We start from the raw sequence: 27,354 nt of genomic DNA, 5'->3' as shown, positions 1-27,354 counted from the left end.
TCTGGAATGAAAATTGTTGTTACCTTTGTTGTACCTTTGAATGGGAGATACTAAAAAATAGTTGTTTCCCAAGCAGATACAGTCCTCTAGTTATAAACACATGGTACTTAAATGTCTCTCACCCCTGTATCTAACAGTGCCTCTGATGCTGATACTTGGAGAATGATGGAGAAAAGTTTTTCCTAAAACTTGTGTTTGAGTTTTCAAAGATACTTTAAGTTCCAATATGACTCAGCCATTCCACTCCTTGATGTTTACTCAAGAGAAATACAAGCATAATCTCTATAAAGACTTGTATGTGAATGTTCAAAGCAACTTTATTTTTTAAGTTTTATTTTAATTGAAATATAATGAGTTGTATATATCAATGTGATACAATGTGATGTTTTGCTACTTGTATGCATTGGGAAATTATCTAATTCAGCTAATTAACCTATTCACCATTTCAAATATTCATTACTTCTTTGTGGTAAGAACATTTAAAATCCTCTCTCTTAGCTATTTTGAAATACATAGCATGTAATTATTAACCATAAAAACCATGCTGTGAAATAAATAGATCACCAGAACTTATTCCTCTTCTCTAACTGAAAATTTGTACCCTTTGACCAATGTGTCCCCTTTCCCTGTCCACCTCTGGTAATCACAATTCTACTCTATCCTAGGAGTTTGACTTGTTTTACATTCTACACATAACTGAACTCATGCAGTACTTGTCTATGCTTGGTTTATTTCAATTAGCCCAATATTCTTCTAGCTTCTGCCATATCAAAAATAACAGAATCTCCTGCATTTTAAAGACCAAATAGTATTCTGTTGTGTATGTATGTCCCATTTTATTTATTCGATCATCTGTAAATGGGCAATTCTGGTGTTCTCATATCTTGGCTATTTAAAATAATGTTGCAATGAGTATGGGAATGCAAATATCTTTTTGATATACTGATATCAATTCATTTTTTATCCAGAAGTAGTATTATGGGATCAATTAATTAAGATTAATTAATTAAGAATTAAGTAGTTCTGTTTTTAGTATCTTGAAGAATGTTTACACTCTTTTACAAAAGGGCTTTACTGTTACAATACCACCAATAGTGTACAAAGATTCCCTTTTTTCTACATTCTCACCAACACTTGTTATTTTTCATCTTTTTGATAATAGTCAATCTAATGACTGTGAGGTAATATTTTGTTGTAGATTTAATTTGCACTTATTCCACTTGAATTAGTGGACTTTTTATTAGTACATATCATTCCAAATAATAGTGAGATTCCTTGTTACATAATTGTATATGCACACAATAGAAGGATATAATTTGGTCAATTTTGTTCTCTCCTTTTTCTCCCTTCTTCCCTCTCCCTGGTACCCTTCCTCTATTCTACTTGTTTCCCCTCTTTTTCATGACAACCCCCTCCAATTTCCTCCCCCTTTCTCTTTAGTTTCCACATATTAGAGAAAACATATGGCCCTTGACCTTCGGAAATTGACTTATTTCGCTTGATATAATGTTCTCAAGTTCCATCCATTTTCTTGCAAATTACATAATTTCATTCTTCTTTATGACCAGGTAAAACTCTATTGTGTATATATACCACATTTGCTTAATCCATTCATCTGTTGACAGTCATGTATACTGGTTCTGTAACATGGCTATTGTGAATTGTGCTGTTATAAACATGGGCATGCATGTGTTACTATAGTATGCTGATGTTAATTCTGGGTCATATTGTGTTTCCAGTCCTAGTCTTTTGAGGAACCTCTATGCTGATGTCCTTAGTGCTCAATTTGCATTTCTTTCATTAGAGATATTGAACATATTTTTTTTTCTGGTGCTGGGGATTGAACCCTGGAGTACTCTATCACTGAGCTATACCCCAGCCCTTTTTATTTTATTTTTTAATTTTATGAAATAGTAGAGTCTTGCTAAGTTATTGAGGCTAGACTCCAGCTTAACTTGCAATTCTCCTTCCTCAGCCTCTTGAGTCACTAGGATTAGAGGCATGGGCCACCACAACTGGCTGAGCATATTTTCACATATCTCTTGAAGGTTTATGTGTCTTCTATTCAGAAACATCTATTAAGTTAATTATCGTTTTTAATAGGGTTATTTGTTTCTTGTTACTGAGTAGTTTGTGTTCCTTTTGTATTTTGGATATTAACCCTTTATCTAATGTATGACTTGCAAACACTTTCTCCTAACCTGTTCATTGTCTCTTTATTCTGTTAATTGCTTCATTTGCTGGGTATTATTCTAGTATGATTTTTATCTTTCTTTTTCTTTTTTTTTTTTTTTTCGGTACCAGGGATTAAATTTAGAGGCACTCAACCACTAAGCCACATCCCTAGGCCTATTTTATATTTTATTTAGAGGCAAGGTATCACTGAGTTGCTTATCACCTTGCTGTTTCTGAGGCTGGCTTTGAATTTGTGATCCTCTTTTCTCAGCCTCTGGAGCCACTGGCATTACAGGCATGTGCCACCACGCCTGGTCTATAGTTTGTATCATGAATGTCCCCCCAAAGCTCATGTGTTAATGCAGGAATATTAAAAATTGAAATGATTAGATTTATCAGAGTTATAACCTCATCAACAGATTAGTCCATTTCATGGATTAATAATTTGAATGGATTACTGGGTGGTAGCTGTAGGTGAGTATGGCTGGAGGAAGTGGGTCACTGGGGGCATGCCCTTGGAGTTTATATCTTCTCCCTGGCTCCTAGCTCTCTTTCTTTGCATCCTGGCTTCTATGAGCTGAGCAGCTCTCCTCTTTCATGCCCTTATGCCATGATTTTTCTGCCTCATCTCAGACCCAGTACAATGGAGTCTGCCAACCATGGATTGAGACCTCTGAAACTGAGCCTATTTAAATAAACTTTTCCTCTTATAAGTTGTTATTGTCAGGTAATGTAGTCACAGTGACAAAATGCTGACTAACATAGATGTAATCTCACTTGTCAATTTTTGCTGTTATTGCCTATCCTTTTGGAGGCATATCCAAGAAATCATTGCCCAGAACAATGTCAAGGCACTTGTTCCCTATGTTTTCCTCTAGGAGTTTTACTCTTTCATGACATATGTTTAAATCTTTGGTCCATTTTAAGTTGTTTCTTGTCTAGTAGATGAGATAAGGGTTAATTTTCATCCTTTTGAATATGAATATACAGTTTTTTTTTTAGAATCATTTATTGAAGAGACTCTTATTTTTCCCATTTTATATTCTTGGAACTTTTATTGAAAACCAATTGACCATAAATTGGTAGATTTATTCCTAGGATCTCTGTCCTATTTGATTGGTTTGTGTTCTGTTTTCATAATGTTTACCATGGTGTTTTGATTACTATAGCTTTATAATGTATTTTGAAATCTGGGAGTGTATTATCTTCATCTATTTTTTTGTCAAAATTGCTTTTGCTAGGGGCTGGGGTTGTGGCTCAGTGGTAGAGCGCTTGCCTAGCATGCATAAGGCACTGGGTTCGATCCTCAGCACCACATAAATATAAATAAAGGTATTGTGTCCACCTAAAACTAAAAAATAAATATTTTAAAAATTGCTTTGGCTATTTGTGGTCATTTGTGGTTCCATATAAATTTTACGATTTTAAAAATATTTCTATGATGAATTACATTGGAATTTTGATAGGTGGAATTATATATGTAGGTCACTCTGTGTAGTATAGATATTTTAAGAATATTAATAATTATAATGCATGAACATGAGATCTCATTCTACTTACTTGTATCATCTTCAACTTCTTTCATCACATACCAACTTTATTTGTAATAGCCATACAATGGTAAAATCGCAAACATCCAAAAAATGAGTGGGTAAGAAAAAGTATGTTATATCCTCATAGTATAATACTACTCAGCAATAAAAAGTAATGAATTATTGATACATTCAAAAACATGGTAAATAAATATCAATGATTATGTTGATTTAAAATAAGCCATCCTTCCTTCCATCTATCTACACTGTATGATTTTCATTTATATAAAAAAAATCTAGGAGATGCAAGCTAGTGTATAGTGTGAGAAAGCAAATCAGTGGATTACAAAGAGATATGCAGAAACTTTTGGACATGATGGAAATGGTTATTCTCCTGATTGCAGTGAGTATATACACATGTCAGAATTTATCAAATTTGGGCTGGGGATGTGGCTCAAGCAGTAGCACGCTCACCTGGCATGCGTGCAGCCCGGGTTCAATCCTTAGCACCACATACAAACAAAGATGTTGTGTCCGCCGAGAACTAAAAAATAAATATTAAAAAATTCTCTCTCTCTCTCCCTCTTTAAAAAAAAGAATTTATCAAATTGTACTCTTTAAATGTGTGCATATTATTATAAGTCAACCATATCTCAATGAAGCTATGTTAGAAGATATTCTTTAGGTTGAGAAGTAGAGGAAGAAAACATGCTTGACTTGCCACTGGGTTTAGAGGGAGGTAGCTCACTTGTTACCCGATGACTTTTTCTATTTGTAAGCTTTCTTTGTATTTGGAGTTAAATTTTAGAGTCAAAAGATTACCTTATATGAGTAAAAACAACAGAAAATTCATTTAGGAGCATTTTTCTACCCATATGGGGCTTTCATTGATTCATGTCTGGTGTGAATTAGCATGATCAGATGTTTTTTTTTCCCTATTGTGTAGTTTAGATCACTGTTTGAAAAAAGACCAAGCTCTGTGATGGTGTGTGTGTGTGTGTGTGTGTGTGTGTGTGTGTGTGTGTAGATCACTTTGGTAGTATTAAGCATTCAAGGCAGAGAGAAAGTCTGAGCTAGAGCTTAGGATGGTGGAAAAATACTAGTGTCCTAGAAAGTAGTAGCGAAGGAGATACAGATGTGTTAAAGATGGCTCATAAAGATAATATGCCATAGGTACCAGATAGTTATCCAATATATATTTAATGACATAGGTAGCATAGATAAATATTTAATTATTAGATAAATGGACAAATTGATAAATATTGCCTAGGGCTGGCTTAAGACAGAAGAAAAATAAGGAGATTCCTTTCTCTTTACATTTGTAGAAAACCAAATTAACTGGATTTTCTGTGCAAAGTATATTCAAACTTTCAGACAACTGACTAATCAAAAATTACTTAGGTATAAACCTATATTAGAGTCTATTTCTTATGTATAATAATCAACAAGCATTTGTTGTATTGTGCTGAGACTTATAACACTCAGAACCATGGGGGTCCATCCAGCAGAAATGTTCACTCTTCTTTTTTTTTTTAAGAGAGAGAGAGAGAGAGAGAGAATTTTAGTATTTATTTTTTAGTTTTTGGCAGACACAACATCTTTGTTTGTGGTGCTGAGAATCGAACCCGGGCCGCACGTATGCCAGGCGAGTGCGCTACTGCTTGAGCCATATCCCCAGCCCGTTCACTCTTCTTAAATGTTAAGAAACAGTAAGCGTTCAAGATAATTTTGAGAGCACAAAGGATAAGCTGGGTTCTAGTTAGATCAACTCTCAACTGGGTTTCAGAAAAGGGAAGAGTTCACTGTGAGTTGAACTGCATGAGAAAGTTGTATATAAGCTAGGTATTTGAAAATGTATTGTAATTGGATTGGCAAATAGGAAGAGGGCATTGCAGGAACAAAGACATATAAAGAAAACAGCCTGGTTTAAGTCGAGGTCCAGTAGAGTGAGAGGCTCATCCCAGCTGACCTGCAGACCTGCAAATAATGAGTAGGAAGATATGGAATAAGTTAATAAGAACATGAAATGCCAGCTTAGATTTTTGTCAGATAGAAAATTGAGAGCCTATATAGAATCATTCATCTCAAGTTATACAAAAGTGACTTTAACAAATGAATTTTTAGTTTATTTACATTTTGAGACACCCAATAGTGCCATAACTTTGGCTTTCTGTACTCATGATTGTGTTATCTTCATAAAATGGCTGCTACAGCTCCAGAAATCACTTTTACATTCATAGTGGGAAAATGGGAGAAATGGTGATGTCAGTCACTCTCTTCTCATACCTGCCCCTTTCTACAGGGAACAAACTCTTTTCTAAAAGCCTCTATTAAACTTCTGATTTTGTTTCATTGAACCAATATAGACCATATGCTTACCCCTACAAACAAAGGAGACTGGGAAAGGAAGTATTTGGCTTCCAATCTCTCTAAATGAGATTTTAAGGAAAAGGCATTAATAATGGTCGTTGAGTAGGCTTATACACAAATGTGCTTTAGACCTCTTGTGCAGTGGTTCTTGAGCGGGAATGGCATGTTGAAAGCATATATCCTATTCCAAATTGTTTAAGTCTTATGCATACAAAAGGAGAGAGTTGAGATGACTTAGATTATTATTCAGTGAATATCCACTTCCTTCTCCCTACTATTATAGGTATTTATTTCTTATATATTTATTATTTTCTCACTGATGTTGGGCTTGGCTATATGGTTTTTTTTTTTTTTTTTTTGAGCAATGAAAGTAAAAATGACAGTGCACCAGATCTAAACCTGGACCTTAAGAAGTTGCTTGTGTTTTTTGCTGTATTCCTGCAACTGCCCCTCCAAATGGCAATATTCCTCCCTATTAGCTTTCTGGTCCCAGTAGAGTGAGAGGATCATCCCAGCTGACCTGCAGACCTGCAGCTTGAAATAGAGATACCCTAGATGCTCTGTAGGTCTATAAGAATGAAGATAAATGGCTATTCTCCTCTAGTGAGTTTTTGTGACTTCTTGTTACACAAAAATAGTGATGGATACAGTGGTCCTTGCATTAAAATAACCTCCCTCTGGCATTCTGTTATTCCTCATTTGTACTGTGCTCATACATAAATGACAACAATGGATATGGTTTATGCTGACAGAAAGGTCGAATACATATCATTATATACATTGTACAGACTAAAATAATAGAATATCAGAGAAGTAAAACGATCTGCTTAAGCTCACTTGGCTAGTGAATACACTCTGGAAAACACTGTTCTTTTTAGCTCAAAGTCCACTATTTTTTCTACCATACCAGTTACTCTGGTAATAAATCTACAAAAGTGTCTGTTTTGGTTCTTATGATTCTTAATGTGTTTTCACACTTTAGTACCATGCCTAGATCATTGTAGGCATTTAACTGATGTTGATTGAATGAATTAAAGAATGAATTAATAAGTACTCAAGAAATCTATATGTGGTTAGAGGGTAAAAGTTTTCTTGATCTTTTCAGCTATAAAATGAGTAGACACTTTTCTTGTTATAACCTTCTCCGTTTCATTCTGTGAGTCAAAATCCATTCCATTTCATTAGGGATAAACTTCAGCAAATTGGCCCCTGTTCATGCCTTTATTACAGGTGTGGGAAACAAAGAGGTTATATGTATAAGCATATTAGGAGAAAACACAGTGTCTTATTGAGAGAGAGGGGGGAGGCAGAGCACACATGCACACATCAATCATATGTGTTTGGTGTCCTATCTTTTGTCATTTATTACACACATATATCCGTAGCACCCAGGTAGACAGGAACAATGGAATGCTTGGTAGTTGGGCTATGGAGGTCTTCTGAATCACATATATGGGCCTGTTTATATGACAGACAATAGTGGGATGAGAAAGACAATGAAGCAGGCAAAGTTGGGGCAGACAAAAAGGAGGTCAAAAAAGACAAAGTAAAAGTCCTCTTCTCTGAAGTAGAACCTCAAGAAATAGGGCAGACACCATTTGAAATATTTTTAATTTCCCCTACCATTTTAAAATAAGCAAAATTTGTTGTGTAATGACAATCTGCCCATTATTCTTAAAACCTTACCAGATATGGTCAAAGAGAATGAAACAAACTTGGTTGGCATATACTCCTGGGATAACATTGTATATAGGGCCAAGTAGTGTTGGGGGTCTCTAAATAAAAATAAAATAAAAGGGGCTTTAGTATATCCCTATTATTCTTGAGTTAAAGCTAAATCTCTCTGGCATGGTTCTCAAGAACATTCAAACCTCTCTTTTTTTTTTATAAGATAACCTAATTTCTGATTATTTCTTCACATTCTACACACCAATATTCTAACAACAAACTTTGAGATATTGAGGGTTTACTTTTCTTTTCTTAGTTTTTTTAGAAACATGTGTTTGGTTTAATGAAATTTTGACCCAAGACAAATTCCCATGGATGAAATTAGCTAGATGGAATTAATTTTTCTAATTCTTTACTCCTTCCTTATAATAAAAATAATAAAGTGATATATTCATGTACTTGCTGTGATATGTCTTAGTAGAAGAGATTAAGTTTATTTCCCTGCTCCAATCATGTAAGGCTTGGCTGTATGTTTTGTTTGGAAAGTGGTATACTGGTCAATAGATGAGTAGAGGGTTTAAATGTGCTCACATGGCTTAGATTGGTCTCTTGCAGTTCTGCTATTCATCATGGGAAGAACTTTTCACAAATACTTTCTGTGCTCAAAATGTCGAAGAAGTGCATTTTACATATAAAACTTGAAGCCTTTGAAGTTCAGCCTGGTTCAGCCAAGCCTGATCAAAATCAGCTGAATTGTAGCCTATGCATAAATCCATGGGCAAGAAAAATTGTTTGTTTTTCTACATTACTGAAATGAAGGTTTTCCCATTCAGAATTGTTACTGTAAGAGTTACTGAGTATACTGTAATTTCATTGCCATTTTCCGAGGTATTACATAATTCTAAACTATGGGAAGTTTGCCTGATAGTAGAGATCCAAGCTTGCCTAAGTATAATAAATTTCATACACAGCCTTTTATAGTAATAACTCTCAATAGGTACATTTATTGAGTATCTACTATGTGTCTAGTACTTCATTAAATCTAATACCAAACCATGTAGAAATGGAAATAGATTTTTTGAGAAAATTATGAAATATATTGAGATATTTTCCTCACTTGATTACTAACACCCAGATACTTTATTTTTATACAAAGTCTCTGATAGAAGATTTATCTTTTAGAAATCAACTTTAATACTAATTTGATGTCAAATGCTTTGGGGCTGACCTTAATTCTTGTTTAATTTGTCTTATGATTTGTAAGAATTTCATTTTTCCCCATCTGTCTTTGAAGAAGTTTCCCTTTGTCCCAAAGCAGGTGGGAAAAGCAGTATATTTGTCATTGCAAGGAAAGTGCTTCAATAAGTTGCTTATCTGCTTTGAGCTCAGTGTGAGGTAAATTCCACTTTATCAAGTAGTTGTGAAGCTAATTTAAAAATTATAGAAGTATTGAATTTCTAGCTCAAACATTCTTTCTAGGAAAAAAGAAAACAAAGAACAAAAATCCATGAAAATTTTACCTTGTCTTAAAGGGCCATGCATATTATATCTGTAGTTAAGTTTCTTCTAGTCATACAAAAATTTTTTTGTTTTGTCTTCATGTTGATTTAATATTGTATCTTTCTTTGCCATGATGGTTGATTGAAAGGGGAAAATGAGCTTTTTTTTTTTAAAATCTTTCCATGACTGATATTATCTCCTGCTTGAAACAGCAAAGAAGTCATTTATTCAATCTGTCTTTTGTTAGCTTTACTAGAATCTAAGTTTGTTTCCTTTTTAGCTAGGTCTATGAGGCATGGCATATAGAATGTACCCATCAATAGCCAGATCAAATATAGAATGTACCCATTTAATAGCCAGATCAAATATAAAATGGTTTAATCACAGGTAATATGTAGAAAACGCATGATTTATAAAGTCTGTCAGTCCTATACTTCAGTCTGGCTACTTCACACTTACAACTTTCTAAACTTTTATGAGCTTCAATTTCCTCACTTGTCAAAGTGATAATTCCTGTTTCATGGGGTTTCTCAAAGGATTAAACAAGATCCATAGTTGACTCTTCTTCATTTTGAACTTCAAAGCAAAGAAATCCCATAAACACTATAAATTACCATCTCCAATCTGTAAAACATGGATTCGTATATTTTCCTTGGCTTAAATTTGTTCATGGTCCAAAGTAATATTTGGAAATATTTGAAAATGTTGCACTGTCTTTTTTTTTTCCTTTCGATAATCAGCTTTGAATTTACAATGTGAAGACACAGAATTCAGATGGTGATGGCAAAATGTACTTCTCTGGCCCTGCAGTCAACCACAAATTCAAGGAACTCATTTGAAAAAAAAATCACTTTTATTTTTGTCCCCTCTCCTTAGCCAGTGGCATGTTTCCTTGGCCTTTCTTCTCAAGGTCAAAAAAGAACTAAAATGAAATGTGTTTACATGGGAAAACCAAAATAATTTTGGTTAAAAGTCTGCTTAATTAGATCTCTCAGTGTCAAGTACCATCCTTGAAGTGACAATTTCAGTGGAAAGGATGCCTTTCATATTGTTTTCTTTACTAATAAATATGTTTTACAAATTAAAGCATTATATTGTTTTTAGGGATCAAAACCAAAATTCAAAGAACATTTCATTCTTCTAATATTTCTAGTAGATATGAAAAGACTGCCAAGTCTATCATTATAAATCTCAGATGAATTGAAGGAAATATAATGAAGACTTTGCCCCTCTTTTAAACAAATAAGTTACCATGTTTTGTAGTTTCTGGAATCTACTAAATGTTCCACAAACGGGCCCATGTAATGATATCGGTTGCTTGTGCTAAGGCAATTGCCATTTCATATTAATTCACACATATCCATAGTTCTAAAGTATAAAACTTTAAATTTTGGAGCCTATCAATGGAGGTCCAAGGACAATTTGTTTTCTTTTTTAAAATTTTTTATTAGACTTCTGAGGCAAGAAGTCTAATCAAAATATCCTTGTGATGTGAGCTTTCCATTAGCTTGCTCATTAACTTCTCTACCACGAAGGCTCCCTGATTCCATTCCTTAAGCAGATTAGGTGGCTCTAGTACTTGTACACTCTCCATTCTCCACTGTGGCTCCCTACTGCTGTATTATAAAGAGTTAGAGTTAGTTACATGTCTCTTATTAGATTATCATCTTTTCTAGGAAGTCCATGAAGGGGCCCTGCTCACCAGTATTTCCACAGTACTTCACACATGGCAGGCACATAGGAGGCATTGTATATTTGAGTTGAATTTTTTGGATGAATGGATGAATGAATGAACAAATCTCAGAGTTGAAGCTTCATTGCTTTTCAGTGAATTCTTCTGACTTCCTCACTTCTGAACTATGTTACTGACATCTGGAAACCATTAAAAACTGGGGAAAAAGGAAAATGTTCAAAGAAGCAGAATCAGTTGTCTTCTCAAGCTTCGTGCATTAGGAAAGTCCTTCTGTCATCCACCCAAGGAAGACATGAGGAAAAAGTGAGTTTCCAGCTGCTTAGAAGAGAGATTGGTGATGTTTACCATGTCATGGGAACCACATAGGAATTGGACAAGGATCAGAATTCAAGGTGCTTCCCCCTCCTTCCTTTCACGATATTATCAATCAAAAAATGCTTTCCAAGGACATTATAAAATGATTCAAGGATTGTTCATGCTACTGTTCCCTGATTACTGTAGTCAATCAAGAATCCATTTTATATTATTTCAACATGATGCTACTTGGTTAACTCAGCTGCATACCTAACAGAGTCTTTGATTAAACACATTATTTGGAACTCAGAGAACATTGGTCTCATTCACTTAGTACACAGATCTCCCTTTGCAAATGACCCGCTAAGCAACACCCAGCACTTCTCATTTTAAATAAAATGTAATTCTGCTTTATAGAAAAAGAAACAGTTCTATCCTAATTGTGTGTATTGTCTTCTTTATACTTTTACAAAGAAAAATATTTGTATAGTTTACATAAGAATGTAGTGCTCTTTCACATACATTTTCAAGGTATTTTTTTCATTCAGACTATTTATTTTCATGGTAAGCTAGGGAATGTGGTGTTCATAACAGCTGTTATCCTCCCTCATCCATCAGGGATCAACTACCCCATTTATCCCTAAGCCCACAGTTGGAGAAAACTGCTTTTATTATTATAGCTATTCATCTAAATTAAGAGGGCACCTAAAAATTTTCAAACTCTTGTCTATTAGTTGGTGCAGTTGTAGTGAATATGGATAGAGGTTGCTTGTGTACTTTTAATTACTCAAACTCAATATATCCTAAAATAAGTTTCACTGGCTTCTTTCCATGTTTTCTGCAGTTGTAGAATTCTAGTGGCCTTACCTTGGAGAATGTTTTGGATTTTATTTTGGTGATTAACAACACTTATTATGTTCAAAAATTTACATTTACTATATTTAGGATCATGCTCTAATTTATCAGGGACTTTTATACCTATTTACAACATTATATGGTAGAAAGCATTATTATGATGGATTAGAATGAAAGATCTCAATTTACAGGGTGGGTATACATCTGTATTATCTGTATTGGTCATTTATTGCTACAATAATGCTGCATAATACACCTCCTAGGTGGCTTACAACAACAATAAAAAATGATTCTTCAGGTATAGAGAGGGCTTACTCCTGTGTCTGTGGTAAGTTTTTTTTTTAATATTGGCTGGAGTTGCTCAGCTTTGGGTGTACTGTCAGTTGATCTAAGAAGATGGTCTTGGTTGGGAAGACAAGAGTGAGCATCTCGGCTCAATTTCCACATGCTTTCATTTTCTAGTAGCCTAGCTCAGGAATGTTTTCATAGCAGTGTAAAGGGCAGTAGCAAGATGGTCTACTTGCACAAGTATCTGTCAATCCTCTGCTCACATCATGTTTGCTAATATGGCCAAAGCAAGTAATATGACTGAGCCCAAAGTCTAAGTGAGCAGGTACTGCAAAGTTACAAGACAAAGGGCATGGAACTAGGGAAAAGTGAAGAAAGTCTTTGCAAGTAGTTGATTATAGAATATTCCATTCTAAGCCTGTATAAAGCCTGTTTCTACTTTGCATGGACTGTTCACATTTCTCCCCGCTCTTGTGTGCTGGTGTGTGCTGGTTTTCTCTCTCTCTCTCTCTCTCTCTCTCTCTCTCTCTCTCTCTCTCTCCTCTCTCTCTCTCCTCTCTCTCTCTCCTCTCTCTCTCTCTCTCCTCTCTCTCTCCATCCTGGGCTCATTTTTATTTTCCTTTGCCAGATTCCGTTTGCTTCTCCCTACCCCTTATCCTTCCTTCTTTCAGGGAAATGGAACACAAATCTAAAGTTCTTATGCACATAGGTAAATTGCTTGAAAGCAGTGTTTTGGGTGGGGAGGGATGTCTTTGGAGTTCTCATTTCTGATTAACTCCTTAGAAATAGAAATGTTGACGCCCCTTTCTCCAGAAACTTTAGCGTGGGCAGTTCTGATATGGGTAGGAATGGGGGAAGAGTCAGAGTTAAGTTGTCCTGAAAGAAAAAAAAAATGGGGAGGGAGAGAGAAAAAGAGAAAGAACTCTGTGAACCAAACACAGAAGCAAAACCTAAATAGATTTCCAATTTTTTTTTAAAAAAAGTTTTCTCCCAAATTTACCAACTGGAAATTTGAACTGGGCTTTTCTTTTTAATTAAGGGTTTAGAATAGACATGTATGCAGGTGGTATTTTCGTTGGTAGTATGTGGTGACAATAATTGTTGCCATAGCTACCTTAAAAGTATTCAACAGAATATCACTTCATGTTGGAACTTCAAATAAAGGCTATAAAAGTTCTATGCTCCTCATATAGATTTAATTTAAAGGGAAAAATGGCTTCTATATTCAGGATGAAATCTGTTTCTTAATCTGTCCCTGAAAATATGGTTGTGTTCAAAACAGGTCAATGCAGCAGGGAGTAATTTCTTTAATAGGTTTAAACTGAGTTCATCTAGTTCCTTGCATAGACTTGGCTTACAAAACACTAATTGTTTAACAACTTAGAAAAGTGAAATATATTAAAGTGATTTATTATGGTAAACATTTAATGAGGTTTCAGGCTTCTGACTGGTTTCAGAGAAAAAGCCCTGCCAGTATATAATGCTCATGCAATATGTCAATCCTTGATTCAGAAAAAAATGTATCTATAAAAGCCTCATATACAATAATATATACTTTTAGAAGGCTCAAAGACATTTTTTTAAATTTTACTTCCATTAATCTATCTTGGGACAGCCTGGGCTGGTTCCATGTGGTTAATTCAAGTGAAATGGCAATTCTGCCTTTCAAAGCATATTATATATTATGTTTAAGACATTGGAGAGTTTGATATGATTCCCCAGTTCTCTGACCCAAACCTCCTTCTCTTTAAATTAGACTTAGATTTCTTTTCTACCTACTGTTTCAATGGATCATTTTCTTATCAATTAGAACCTCCTAGCCTAAATTTCTTTAAGAAAAGTGAGGCTGAAATATCCACTTTACAGTTTTGTAAGGATTGAAGGACTGTGTATATGAAAGTGATCAATATGCTCTTATGTGCCATACATATATAAGGACTTATCATAAACTGATGGTACACTAAAAATAGGGAAAATTCAGATAGATTTCCCCTAAGGAACTTTGATATTAATCCTTGATGAGGGCAGAATTATTGTACAATAATAGAGTGTGAACTCTGATAAGCTTTTTCATTTCCATGGCATGGATTTCCAGGTATTTCTGGGTAAATGGAGTCTCTAACAAGACTTAATTTTCACTTTTTGTAAGTTGGTTCCAAACCTTCAGATTAGGATTTGAAGATGCTTGACTATTAATCTGAGGCTGCACCAGCTGAGTGGCTTTAAAATGTGGGGCTGGACAGTGATTCTATGGTCCTGTTGAAATTATGACACCCTCTAAGTTCAGTTCATTTAATTTCTCATATTAGCTTTGAAAAGGGGCTATGTGACATGTATTTACTTACCTTGAAATTAGAGTATGTTTGGTTTGAGAGGTGCTTAGATTTTCTGAGATTCCTTGAAAGCTTAAGTTATCATCAAAACAGGAGTTGAAAAAGTTTGTTTAGATACTATCTGCAATGACTTGCTCTTGGGTTAATGGCCACTGGGGCACAGGGTGATTGGCTGTGTCTACTCATGAATAACTGGGGTGTTCATTCTGCTGCTTCCCAGTTCCTATTCAAGTGGTGAAAATGGAGCTGGTCTGAGGCACACAGAAGGTTATGTTATTTTCTGAAGAGAAGGTTTTTAGTTCCTTGGTGACTGGAAGGAAACAAAACAAAAATTCATCATTGTTTGGCTTTATTTACAATTACATTATTAATTGTTAAAAATAAAACTACTCATTCAATTGTGACATCAGATTCATGAGAGGGTTAGGGAAATGAATGCTTTTCTGTGTTGATGTTGAAGTGATAATAGCATAACTGTATATGTTTAAAAATGTATCTGCATCCTGTATATGTATTTTATATATAAATATATACAATGTTCAAAATAGATAATATGGAGCTGCATTGCTTACTATTGTAGCCACTAGGCATATATAGCTATTTAAATTTAAAATCACTTCCTCAGTTACCATAGCTATATTTTAAGTACTCAGTATCCATATGTGACCAGTAGGTAATGAGTTGAACAATGGAGAATCAAAATATTTCTGCCATCACAAAAAGTTCCATTAGATAGTGCCTGTATAGGGAAAAGTGGGAATATTTTTCTCCACTAACTAAAATGTGAGTTGTCTTAGGAGAAATATTAAGAGGCTTTGGTATTTTATGTCCTCAGAGAAAATTTAAGATAGTCAACTTACCTGCTTCAAAATTAAGAATGAGTCATAAAACATAATTGAATAGCTGCAACAAATTAGAAAATGCAAATATAGTTTCATATTATAATAGTATGCAGAGGGAAAAAGGGTGGGGACAGTAAGAGAGACTCAGTCATTTAGATGTCCACATATATGTACATATAGAGACAGATGGGGGAAAGAAAAGGGTGCATAAACATTGAGGCCCTGGGACAGAGAGGGATAAAGAAATGTGGAGAGCAGCAGGAGGAGGAAGGGAAATAGAGGAATCAGAGGAAAATACCAGGAGGATTTCACCAGCTCCAAGATGTGTGTTCACTGAAGGTCACAGATCAGAGCCCAGTGTTGCTGAAAGCTAACATCTTTTATCTTCTGCCCTATCACTTATTGATGGGTCCCTGCTGCCAGCATTTGAAATGCTCTGAAGTGAGCTCCTTGGAGCTGATGTTTTCAACCTAGTTCTTTGGGTCCTAGATGGCAGTTCTTAGGGAATGGTTATCAGAGCAGCAGCAGCATTAATAAGAACCAGTTAGACATGCAAATCCTCAGGTTCTACCCACCTCGACTAACAATCAGAAAATATGGAGGCTTCTTTAAGATTCTCATGTACTCTCATGTGTGAAAACCACTGTTTCAGAGTTACAGGTAAAAATGGGAGGGTCTGTAAAATCCTTGAAATTTCATGCAATTTTTATTTATTTTTCCTGCAGAGAGGATTCCTAGCTTTCATCAGTTCTCAAACAATGTGTGGCTCCTGCCAAATTAACAAAACCTCCCTCATATTCCATACTAAGATGAAGAACAAAGTCCTACGCCAAAATAAAATGTATTCTTTGGTGCTTTGCACTTTGGCTATAGTGATAAGGTCAATGTTACTTGAGAGGCTAGATAAAATCAAACTGAGTGCCAGCTCAGGTTGGATCTGATCTTAAACCCTCTTATTAAAGGAATTTGGCCTATTTCTATTCTCTAAAAATTGATTTTTACAACCAGGTGATAAGAGGTTCTAGTATAGAATCAAGGTATTCAGGTGCCCAACTTAGGAAACAGCAAACTTTCTTTGCCTCCATATTCTACCTTAAGGAGACGCATGGGCATTTGAAGGATCTAAATGAGATATTTGGTCTTTCCTACCTGGCATATTGCAGTACTTGCCTTGCATTTGGTATATGAGGATTTTCTAGATATAATTAGTTAAAAATATATTAAGCAAGTACTGCACACTGTGGGATATTAATACATTGTAATTGATAATGGCAGCAGAGGTAGCATTGTTGTTGGTTGATGTGGAGACTCTGGGTAGGCTGTTGTTCTGTTGACTACGTGTCAGTGTGAAGCTTATGGGTTTCTTTGCTACTCAGGTGGTTCAAGCAGCTGTTGAAATTGTGACTTATGTACTTCAACATCAATCCTAGCCTTGTAGGACTCCAAATCTTCAAAAGAATACTTAATCATTATAATCATTATATAAGTTATTAGCACTGGCTAAATATAAGGATTGGGTTCTGCATGTGACCAAATATAGAGAGGTATTACTAACCAAAAGAAAGACTTCATTTTATTTTTTCTAATTTATCTAATATTATAACAGCTAACACATCTTAAACCATTTTAGCGGGTAATATTTGTTGTTAACTGTGTGCCAAGCATTCTGCTCAGTACTAGGCATAATACTCCCAAATTAGATACATTGGTATTCTCTCTCAGTTCATTGATTGATACACTCAATTTGGAGAACTTTAACACATCACATTGTATATTTGTCAGTGTAGGCCAATAGCTATAATGAAAACCCTAATATGTGTGTTTTTTTATTTGTTCTAATTAGCCATACATGATAGCAGAATGCACTTCAATTCATTGTACACAAATGGAACACAACTTTTCATTTCTCTGGTTGTACACCATGTATTTCTTGCTTTCTCACATCCAGTCTCATGCAGGTTAGTGGGGATGGAGGGAATAAGTGGATTGGAATTATGTTCCAGCTTTTATTTAGGGTTGCTTGTTTCCTTTTGTGGCTTCGCCTTTCTCTGGGCCCTCAGAGTCCTTTCTTCCTAGGTGTCAGATGGGGGGAAGGACATGGGATTCTTCTTCAAGTGAGGTTTTGCCTGGCTCTACCTCAAAATGGCGCACATTGCTTGTATTCCAGAACTCAGTCACAGGGTCACATGGAACTATGATGGAGGCTGAGGCATGTGGTCCAGATGTGGTACTCTGAAACAAGAGGGAGGCAAGGAGACCATTGACCACCAGCAGCTTGAAGGGGCAGAGCTAGGACTGAAACTCACATTTATCTAACTCTGAAGCCCTGATCATTGTAGAAGTAAAACTTATACACTTCATAAGGAAGGCAGAGTAAAATATATGACAGGTTTAGCAGTTAGGAGGCAAAATCCCTTTGTACCCTGTAGTAAACCCAAAATAATAAGTTCACCCTATCTAGTTCTCTAGATCTGATTGTACAATGAATGACATTTGTATGCTTGGATTCATCTGGCTAAAATAAGTTTAACGTTGACTTCAACAATGCTAATGTCTGAAGAAATGACACAACCTTTGATAATCACACAAAAAAATGCTCTTTTTCTACCATGAATGTACTGATAAAAATCTTCTGTTTTTCTCCATTAAGTAAACACACACACACACACGCACACACATACACACACACACACACATTTTTCAAAGTATTAATTCAGAAGCCCAATTCCTTTGTATTTTATTGCAAGACCCCTTTTATGTTCTAAATGTTTTGTCTTTAATTTTTTTGACATCACATTAGTTCTCACTCTCAAATTTATTTCATGTCTTGATTAATTTCCTAAGTATTTTACTTCATATGATAGTTACATTTCTAAAACGTTCAGTACAAAGCAAGTTGTTTTCACGTTGAATCCATTTTAATGCAGCAGAGGACTTGTTATTTAAAGAAAATCTGTTCTTTGTGTTTTTCTCAGCTGAGTGAATGGCACCAGCACTTCAATCAAGTGTATAGTTCCCATATAATTTGCATGTCATTATTAATAGCAGAGATTTCACATTCAAATGCCTTCATGGATCATGCAGGTACCAAATGTGTGAGGTGGCTACTTATATAGCAATAGGGAATGTTAGGGACTATGGGAAACTGTAAAATACATGCTGTATCCAAAGGCATACAAAGTTACAGTTATTAAAATTACTGTTTTAGTGAGGAAAAAATGTGCACGTGAACTGAATTGCACCAATATTCTTACATGTAATATAATGTGATGTAAATCTTTAAAAAATTTTTTTTTAGTTGTAGATGGACACAATACCTTTATTTTGTTCTTAGGTGGTACTGAGGATTGAACCCAGTGCCTTCCACATGTGAGGTGAACACTTTTCCACTGAGCCACAACCCTAGCCCACATGATATAAATATTAACCATTTTCTTAAGCCAAAGTATATATTAGACAAGCATAATTACCTAAACTATCAAGAGCATGACCAAATTACTGTTGGAAAAAACATCATGATTATGGGCAATGGTAGTGTAGTAAAATATGGTAACTGCAAACATGGCATAAACTATCAGTTGGATATTTCCATTCTGGATTAGGCAGTGTAGGACTTTTGTTCACACAGGGTTGACCAGGCCTGAATGGATTCCATGAACAAGAAGAAATGATATACACAAGAATTGGTTAAGTTGGGCACCACAAAAGTTTGCATCCTCCAGAAAAGTGCCAGATGATATATAAATGAAAGTGAGTTAGATCCCTCCAAGTCTCATATACTTCCCAAAGTAACATGGCGCTGGAAGAACAAGAGTAAGTATGATTTGCCGATGGGGCAAATATGTATGTTCATAGTGTAGGCTACTGGAAAGCAGTGGCCACTCACCTAATAATTTGATGCCCTCTGGCAGATGGGAAGATAAGAAAATCAGCTCAGTGGACAGAGATAAATGCGACAAATGGAATCTATAAGAGATTTCTAGTTAAGAGGAAAATCATATCACCATGATTTACAGATATTTGGGCTGTCAAAATGGATTTGATATAGTAGCTGGAACCTGTAAAACCCAGGGATGAATTGGTTGGAGAAACTTCTGTTGGGGCAACAACTATGGCAAAACTATGAATAGTATGTTGAACTTATAATTTAGCAAGTTACTGCATTCTAAAGTAAGGTCACCACTTTGGCTCATAGGAATCATGTGGTTCTTCCTTACCAGACAGGTTCTGAACTATAGGATAGAGAAAACGTATCACAATGTTGTTTTGGGTTCAGAGTCACATGATTCTAATATTGAACAATTAATAAGTACATGCCTGGAACTTGTCTTGTATGCCAACAGTCGTAATCCAATGTCAATCTTCAGTATCATCAAATACTGATTTGAGATGGACATAATTGGCAGGCAAATTGCACAGGACCTACATGGTTACTGATAGGATCTAACCACAGTACACATATTGTTCAAGTGAAAACTAGTTCATATGCAACCTTGGATACTTTTAAGCCTATTATCAACTATGCTTCCATTCTCTTAACAAAATCTGCAATTCTCTGCCCTGCTTTATGCCTCAGGGAGGACATTATTTTGAACTATATCATCTAACTTTCCTTGATAGTTAGCATCTACCAAAGAGAGGCCTCAGCAGATGACTGGAGGTAGGAAAAGAAAGTGATCTAGTCTAGCTTACTTGAGTCTTTGAAATCTGTGAAGAGAGCACTTGCATGTCTAAGCTTTATACTTACTGTACCTGTTCATTTATTAAGGGAGATTCAGTCAGTATTGCTCTGAATACTGTTTCCTAATCATTTCCAGGACATACTGTGATATCAGCATAGTGACACTCTTAAGTGAAATGTATTTAGAAGCCCTGTGGCTTTTCATATCTATGATGGCATAAACGATCCCTCAGAGTTTTAATATTTGCCTAGTGTAGTTAACAAGTTATATGTGACAGGGTAGTTAGAAAAAAAGTTTATTTAGGAAGGACATAGGGAGGCAGTGTGTCTGTTATGACCAAAAGTTAAGGACTTTAATCAGGTTTTAAAATTTAAATCAAATAAAGAAATGATTATAAACACATCTCAACCATGTAAAAATACTTGGGGATAAAATTAGCCCCAAACATTAATAACACATTATTTTTATTGTTAAAAATTTTTATTTGTTCTTTTTAGTTATACATAACAGTAGAATCTATTTTGATATATTTATAAAAGCATGGAAAACATCTTATTCTAATTAAGATCCTAGACAATAGTACTTGTTTTCAATGTGGAGGGATTTAAAGTGTACATTTTACATATTTTTTAACTTTCTGATCTTATTTAAATTTAGCTTGACAGAATTAAGTAGAACAGTGATAATAGGGACAGATAGAGAAGAGTTTGAATTTAACTTTAATAAACTGTGACTTTTACCTTTTTATTGCTAAAATTATAACTGTATCATTGTGGACATTGTGTTTTAAAGAAAGAGGATTTATCACTATTAGTCCACTGTGCTGCCAAAAGTACCATAGTCTAGGTGTTTTAAACAACAGAAATTATTGTTTTTTACAGTTCTGGAGGCTGGATGTCTGAGATCATTGTGTCAGCAGGGTTGGTTCTGTTGAGGACTATCTTCCTGGCCTGAAGATGACCACTCTCTTGCTGTGTTCTTACATGGTGGAAGAGTATGGGAGCAAGTTATTTGGTATCTCTTATAAGGATATTGCTGCGAGTAGGACAGGATGGGGTCTGACTTTGAGGAGTTCTAACAAACCAGGTGTGCACACTTGCCCAAGAAATCAAATGAATAAAATGATGAAATAGGAAAGGAATTTATTTAGTATATTTATATTGGGAAGACAGGGGGACAAGCATTCTCAGCTCCACCTTTAGGACTACTGCATGAACTTCATGTTTAAATAGGGAAAGAATTGGGGTTAGAAGCAAGAGGTATGCATAATTAAGCAGTCTTGGTCAAACTGCTCTGGGGGATCATCTTCTGGTTCAACAAGGTCCTAGAGAGGCCATTATTGCTTAAAGTGAATTGCTATTTCACTTCCTATCTCAAGATGATTTCTCCTTCGTGTGTGTGTGTGTGAGTGAAGGGGGGCAGGGCTCATCATGGGCTCATCTGTCTGTAAGGCTTGCTGTGCCTGGAAGATTTAGGGCACTAGAGACTTATAGAAACCACCCGGTCTAGAATGACACTGTTGACTATGATTTCCCTTTAAAAATACCTCAGTTAGTCTTATCTTGTTGTCTCTTGACCATGATGTCCTTGCTGAAAGCAGTATGCTACCTTCTCCACCTGCTTTATTTCAAACATGACTGAATTTACTTTGAAATTAGACTTTTTTTAATTTTGAAATTCATCCTTTCATTAGTCCAAGGCCTTTTGCTAGGGTTATTAGGAATGACCACACGGAAGTCAAAGCAAAGAATATGATTATCACCTGAAAGGACAATCTTAGAGATCAATAAGTCTCAAACTTGTCTGTATCCTGGATCATCTGAGGAACACCAAAGTTACTGATGTCACTATCCTCCAGATATTGTAATTTAATTGGTATGGGGGTATTGCCTGAGCATTGAAAATTTAAATTTAAATTACTCTCCCTAGGTAATTCTATGTGCAGAGACAGATTTGGAAACCACTAGTATTGATCAGGGATTGGCAAACTATGGCTTGTTGGGTCCATCTCTTGCCAATTTTTATATACTCTATGAGCTAAAATGTTTTTTATAATTCTAAAAGGTCGAAGAAACACATCTAAAGAACTGTATTTTATGATCATACTCTGTAGTCAGTGGCCCTACAAGATTGCAGCTTCTGGGGAAAGAGACAGTGTGTGGTTACTACATTTGATTGTGTATGAGAATGTCAGGTCAGACACTTGGTCTTAATTATAGATTAATAAAAACAACTCGCCCACTATGCCTGTCCATACCCATGCTTTCTTCTAGCAAAACAAAAAAAACATTGAGTTATATTCAATATATTTCTTATATGAATGTAAGAAAAACAGTTTTTGTAAAGCTTCTGCACAGCTAAAGAAGAGGAAGGAATTTTCCAGCATGTTTCTTTTTAGGTAGTTGCATGTGTGCATGTGTAGTTTTAGTTTCGGCATAGTGAAAATGCATTACTCTTCACAACAAAAGCTTTAATGTGATTTTTTTTTTTAGCTTTTTCCAGTGATGGTAGAGGTGGGAGGGGGAGTAGTTGGGTAGTCTTTAGAAAGCTAAATTTATGGTGGTTTGTATTTGTTGTTTTCTTCCATTCATGTGAATGAATTATAGGAACAGGCATACAATATATTTGGCCTTGATATGTATAGGGAATGAAGTCATCCAAATTAGATGACAGAGGCTAGCAGTGTTATCGGTAATGAATTAAACTCAAGTCTACTCAATCAGTAGTATGGACTAAGAGAATTCCATTACTGTTTAAAAATCATGAGAAACCCCTGGACACTTAATAGGCTGGTTTAGAACCTCTTCTTTACTACGTGGCACCCTTGGGTCTATTTATTTCACTGCTTATAGCAAATCTGGAAGTAAAGATACAATCTAACTCCAATCAATAATTATCTATTTTGCTTTTAATCCATACCTGTAGGGCTAATTGGATGTAATATGTGCTTATGCTGCAGTTCAGATGAAAACACTGAAATGCAAAGAGGCTTAAAGATTTGGTCAAAGAAAAGAGTCAAAATAGAAGTCTTTCCATTGTGCAAATAAGCACACGGTACTCTTTCTCTCTGATATTTCATTATTTTTAACTCCAAGGTCTCAAGGTCTTTATAACTAAATAATACATCTTGAATCCAAAATGAGTGATCAAGGGCATTAAAATGGGCATGTGACAGGACATCTGTCTAAAAATAAGTGACTGGCAATGGTTGATGTGATAAAACTTGTAGGTTCAAATATGGTGTTTTAAAACCTAATTAAATGTGGTCTCTGAATTTTATGTACAAATTATCCTCTTAGGAAAGCCATGCTATCTCACTTTGATACTGCAGCCTGCTTGGGAAAGCTGCCTTAACTTTAGAGAATAGTTTTCAGCTAAATATAATCAAGTTTTAAAATTTAAATTTCTTTTTCTTTTCTTAAAAGGGTGAATGTTTCAAAGTGGCAAAAAAAAATTAAAAATACACCATTCCTTTTGAGATGTGAAATGGTTGCCCTAGTTCACCCATAACATTCTGAAAGTTGGGGAGGAGGGGTTGCTACAAGGAAATAGCTCTCTCCTTGTTAAAACAGAATACAAGTCTCCAAGTTTTGGCTTTGGAAACGGTGTCCCTGCTGTGTGTGGTGAAGTGGGCATGGCTTACTCAGTTACTTCATTAGTTCATCTGAACTTCAACTTTTCCCTCTTAAACTCTCTGGCCCAAACAATGATTAGTTGGTGTTTACATATAGGTTTTGTACTAGAATACAGCAGGCAAGTACAATAAGATACAAGCAAGATGAGGACTCTGACTTACAGAGCTCTTATCTTGTCACAGCAAACTTTCTCTCACAGGCTTTCAGACTTCATCCTATCCCATATTGGACACAGGGATCTAACCTGTTTCACCTGTTAATCTCTTGGCCCCGTATCTGTCTGCTATTGCACAAAGTTAGTTCCTTTACTGAGGATAGTTTCCACAACTGACTGTAGTGGATGCCATGGTGTTTATTTCAGATTCTCTCTATAAAGGGTTGAAGCTCTCATTCTTTAGCTGTTGTGGCTATTGCTTGCTGATGGTTCTCACCTCACTTCCTCTCAAGGCCTTACCCTTGGCTGAAGGGTACTACCTTTTCTAAGGTTGTATCCTTCCCCAAGGGGTTGATTTAGAGGTTAAATGTACAGGCACAGAAGTTTGGCCCCTTACTTTGGATCTAGAAAATTCTGAAGGGCCCTCTTCACTCCATTGTGTCCCCACAGGATTGGCTGAAGTCTGTTGCAAGTGCATTGCAGCTTAACTTCTTCCTCTGCCCAATCTGGCTTTCTTTGCCTCCTGACTAGTGGTATTCCTGAGAGCTCTCCCCAATGAATGTCCTTTGCAAATCTATGTTTCAAAGTCTGTTTCCAGGGGAACCTGACCTAAGGCATCTACACATGCATATGTGCCTTTTCAACAAATAATAGATAGTATTCACCCCTTTAGCTGGGAAGCAGTTCATAATTTCCTTATTTAAAAGTAAGATTTAGATCACCAAAGACATGGATCTAGTAAGCAGTTGCACCAGGCATCTCAAACCAAATCCTGCGTTGTTATCTACTCTGGCATGTTGCTCCCTTTTATTATTGTGATTTTTTTCAGATATACAGAAAATAATAAAATAGACACACATATACCCACTTGGCAGATTTGATGGACGTTATTATTTTACCATCCTTCTTTCAAATCTTTAAAGAAATGATACTTTACACATTGGCTAAATCCTTCTCCCCCAAACCTTTCACCTTCATTCTTTCCTGATTCCTTAAAAACAAACTATCAGTCAAATAATAAATGTACACATATAAATAAATTAACATGATATTCTTACTGATGAAAAATTTATTGTAAGTTGGCCCACTTGCTGGAAGCAAAAAATAGAGCCATATTTTAATCTCGATTAACATATCTTACTTAATTTTGTACATTCAGCATGACTCAAGAATGTTTTGCTAAATGTTTCTTTTTACTCTAAACTTTCACAACTATATTTAATTTGAGGGAAATCAGTTCCCATATGTTTCTAATTAATATACTTTACTACTCATCAGACTGTTGTTTGTATAGTCAACTGACAACTGAAAAAAGCTTTTTCAGCTTTTATCCTTAGGTTGAACAGGAGGAACTTGTCAGCAAGAAATAAAATTGAACTAAATAGTTTATTTGAAGCATGAACTTAACTATAACAGAGTTTCAGCTCATTCTGAATTTGGGAAAGAAGTCCTATACTGCTTACTCATGCATGTATTCCTCTTGCTCTTCTCATTTTTTCTTCCTCACCATTATACTATTAAGTGTTTGAATGTGAGTATAAGGTCAGAATGTTAGTGGCTTTAGGCTAAAGTAGCCTAATGTTGCCTTTGACTGCATTAATTTAATTATAACCAAAGAAATCAAGAATTTTAGGATGAAAGCCCATTTATGCTAAAAACATGGGGTTTGATAGTATCAAGCATAAAATAGCATTTGTGTTCTATGATTGTGTCCACATGATTGTCAGGAAGTGACAGAGGGTCAAGGGACTGTATATATTAGACTGTATGCTGGAATAGAAGTAGCAGTAATGATATCTTGGAATAACATCTCCTTTCCAGTATCCTTGAAGTACTGATGCTATCCATTTGCCCAGGGCCAGGACAGTTGAGCCAATTGATCCTGGACAGTCATGTGGAGGTAGCATCCATAAATTAGGGGGTAGAATAAATGATATAGTGATGTATAGAAGTACAGTTTGAAACCATTGCCTTTGACAGACATATCCCCCAAATTAGGAATGCTACTGAGACTAGTAATTAAGAGTTTGAATTTGGTAGCATGTCACTTAACAGAAACCAGGAAATATGTCTTAAAGTTTGGAAAATTTTCTGATATTATTTGATTGAAAAGATTGTGCATGTCTTTAGTTTGTATTTTGGAGTCTTCATCTATCCTAATGAATCTTAAATGTGGCCTTTTAATGTTATCCCAGATTTTTTGAATATTCTGTTCATGGTCTCTCTTTTTTTTAATGATTGACTTTATTTTCAAGATTATCTTTAAGGGCTAAAAATCTATCTTCAAAGTTGTTTAATCAATTGGTAATACTTTCCATTGAGTTTTTAATTTGTTTTATTGATTCCTTCATTCCAAGGATTTGTTTCTTTTTCAGAACCTCTATCACTTTATTGAAGTGATCTTTTAATTCCTGTATTTTATCTCTGATTTCACTCTTTATTTTCTCTTTTAGCTCATAGAACAGTTTAACTATGAGCTTTCTAAATTCCTTCTCTGACATTTCCTCCACTGTGATGTCAATGAAGTTGAAGCATTATGGACCATTTGGAATGTTTTTTTCCTTTGTTTTTCCATGTTGTTTGTATGTCTACCCATCTATTGCTATAGTTATGATTTCTTTTAAACAAATGACTACTTTGTGAGCCTCTTTTCCTTAAGAGCCCTGGATTGGATGAATATCCAGATAATGACATTTTTAAGTCAATGTGTGACCTCTGCTGATCCCAATATCAACACCACTTTAAGAGATGCCACTGAGCCATATTTACTATAATCACTTCTGAGCCAAGCCTTGTTCTATTCAATCTTACAAGAAACAAACTGGTTGCAATTTTTCTTTATGGTTCCTCAAATTCAGGTATAAACTGGCAATAAAGTTCTGGAATAGTCATAAAATTATTTGTTAAATTTAGTAAATACTCAGTGAGGGCTAAAAGTAGGAGGGAGTATTGTGCAAAAATTACAGGGAAAAACAGAAAAAAGATGTAAAAGGATATATACATCAAAGTAGAAAAGAGATAGAGATGAATGGTCGGTATTTGAGGTTGTAACAAAGAGGATGAGTAGTGGGTAAGAAGAGCAGGTATAAACTAGAGCTAGCAAAACACAGGAAAATTTTGTTTTTACAATTAATGCTTTAAATCATTAGATGAAATACATTCAAATGGGTTGAAGGTATCATTGTTGGCTATTTGGTTAATAATTATTGTTCATATTTATATGATCAAAGTTGACATTAGATTTATTTATAGTAAACCATGTCAAGATGAAGAAAATTCTTGTTTAATCTTGTTTTGGATTTCATTGGGGTGTGGACATTCAGCAGTGTTTGG

This window comes from Callospermophilus lateralis, chromosome X, assembly GCF_048772815.1.
Source record: "Callospermophilus lateralis isolate mCalLat2 chromosome X, mCalLat2.hap1, whole genome shotgun sequence".
Classification (NCBI taxonomy): Eukaryota; Metazoa; Chordata; class Mammalia; order Rodentia; family Sciuridae; genus Callospermophilus; species Callospermophilus lateralis.
Note: the sequence above shows the minus strand (reverse complement) of the source record.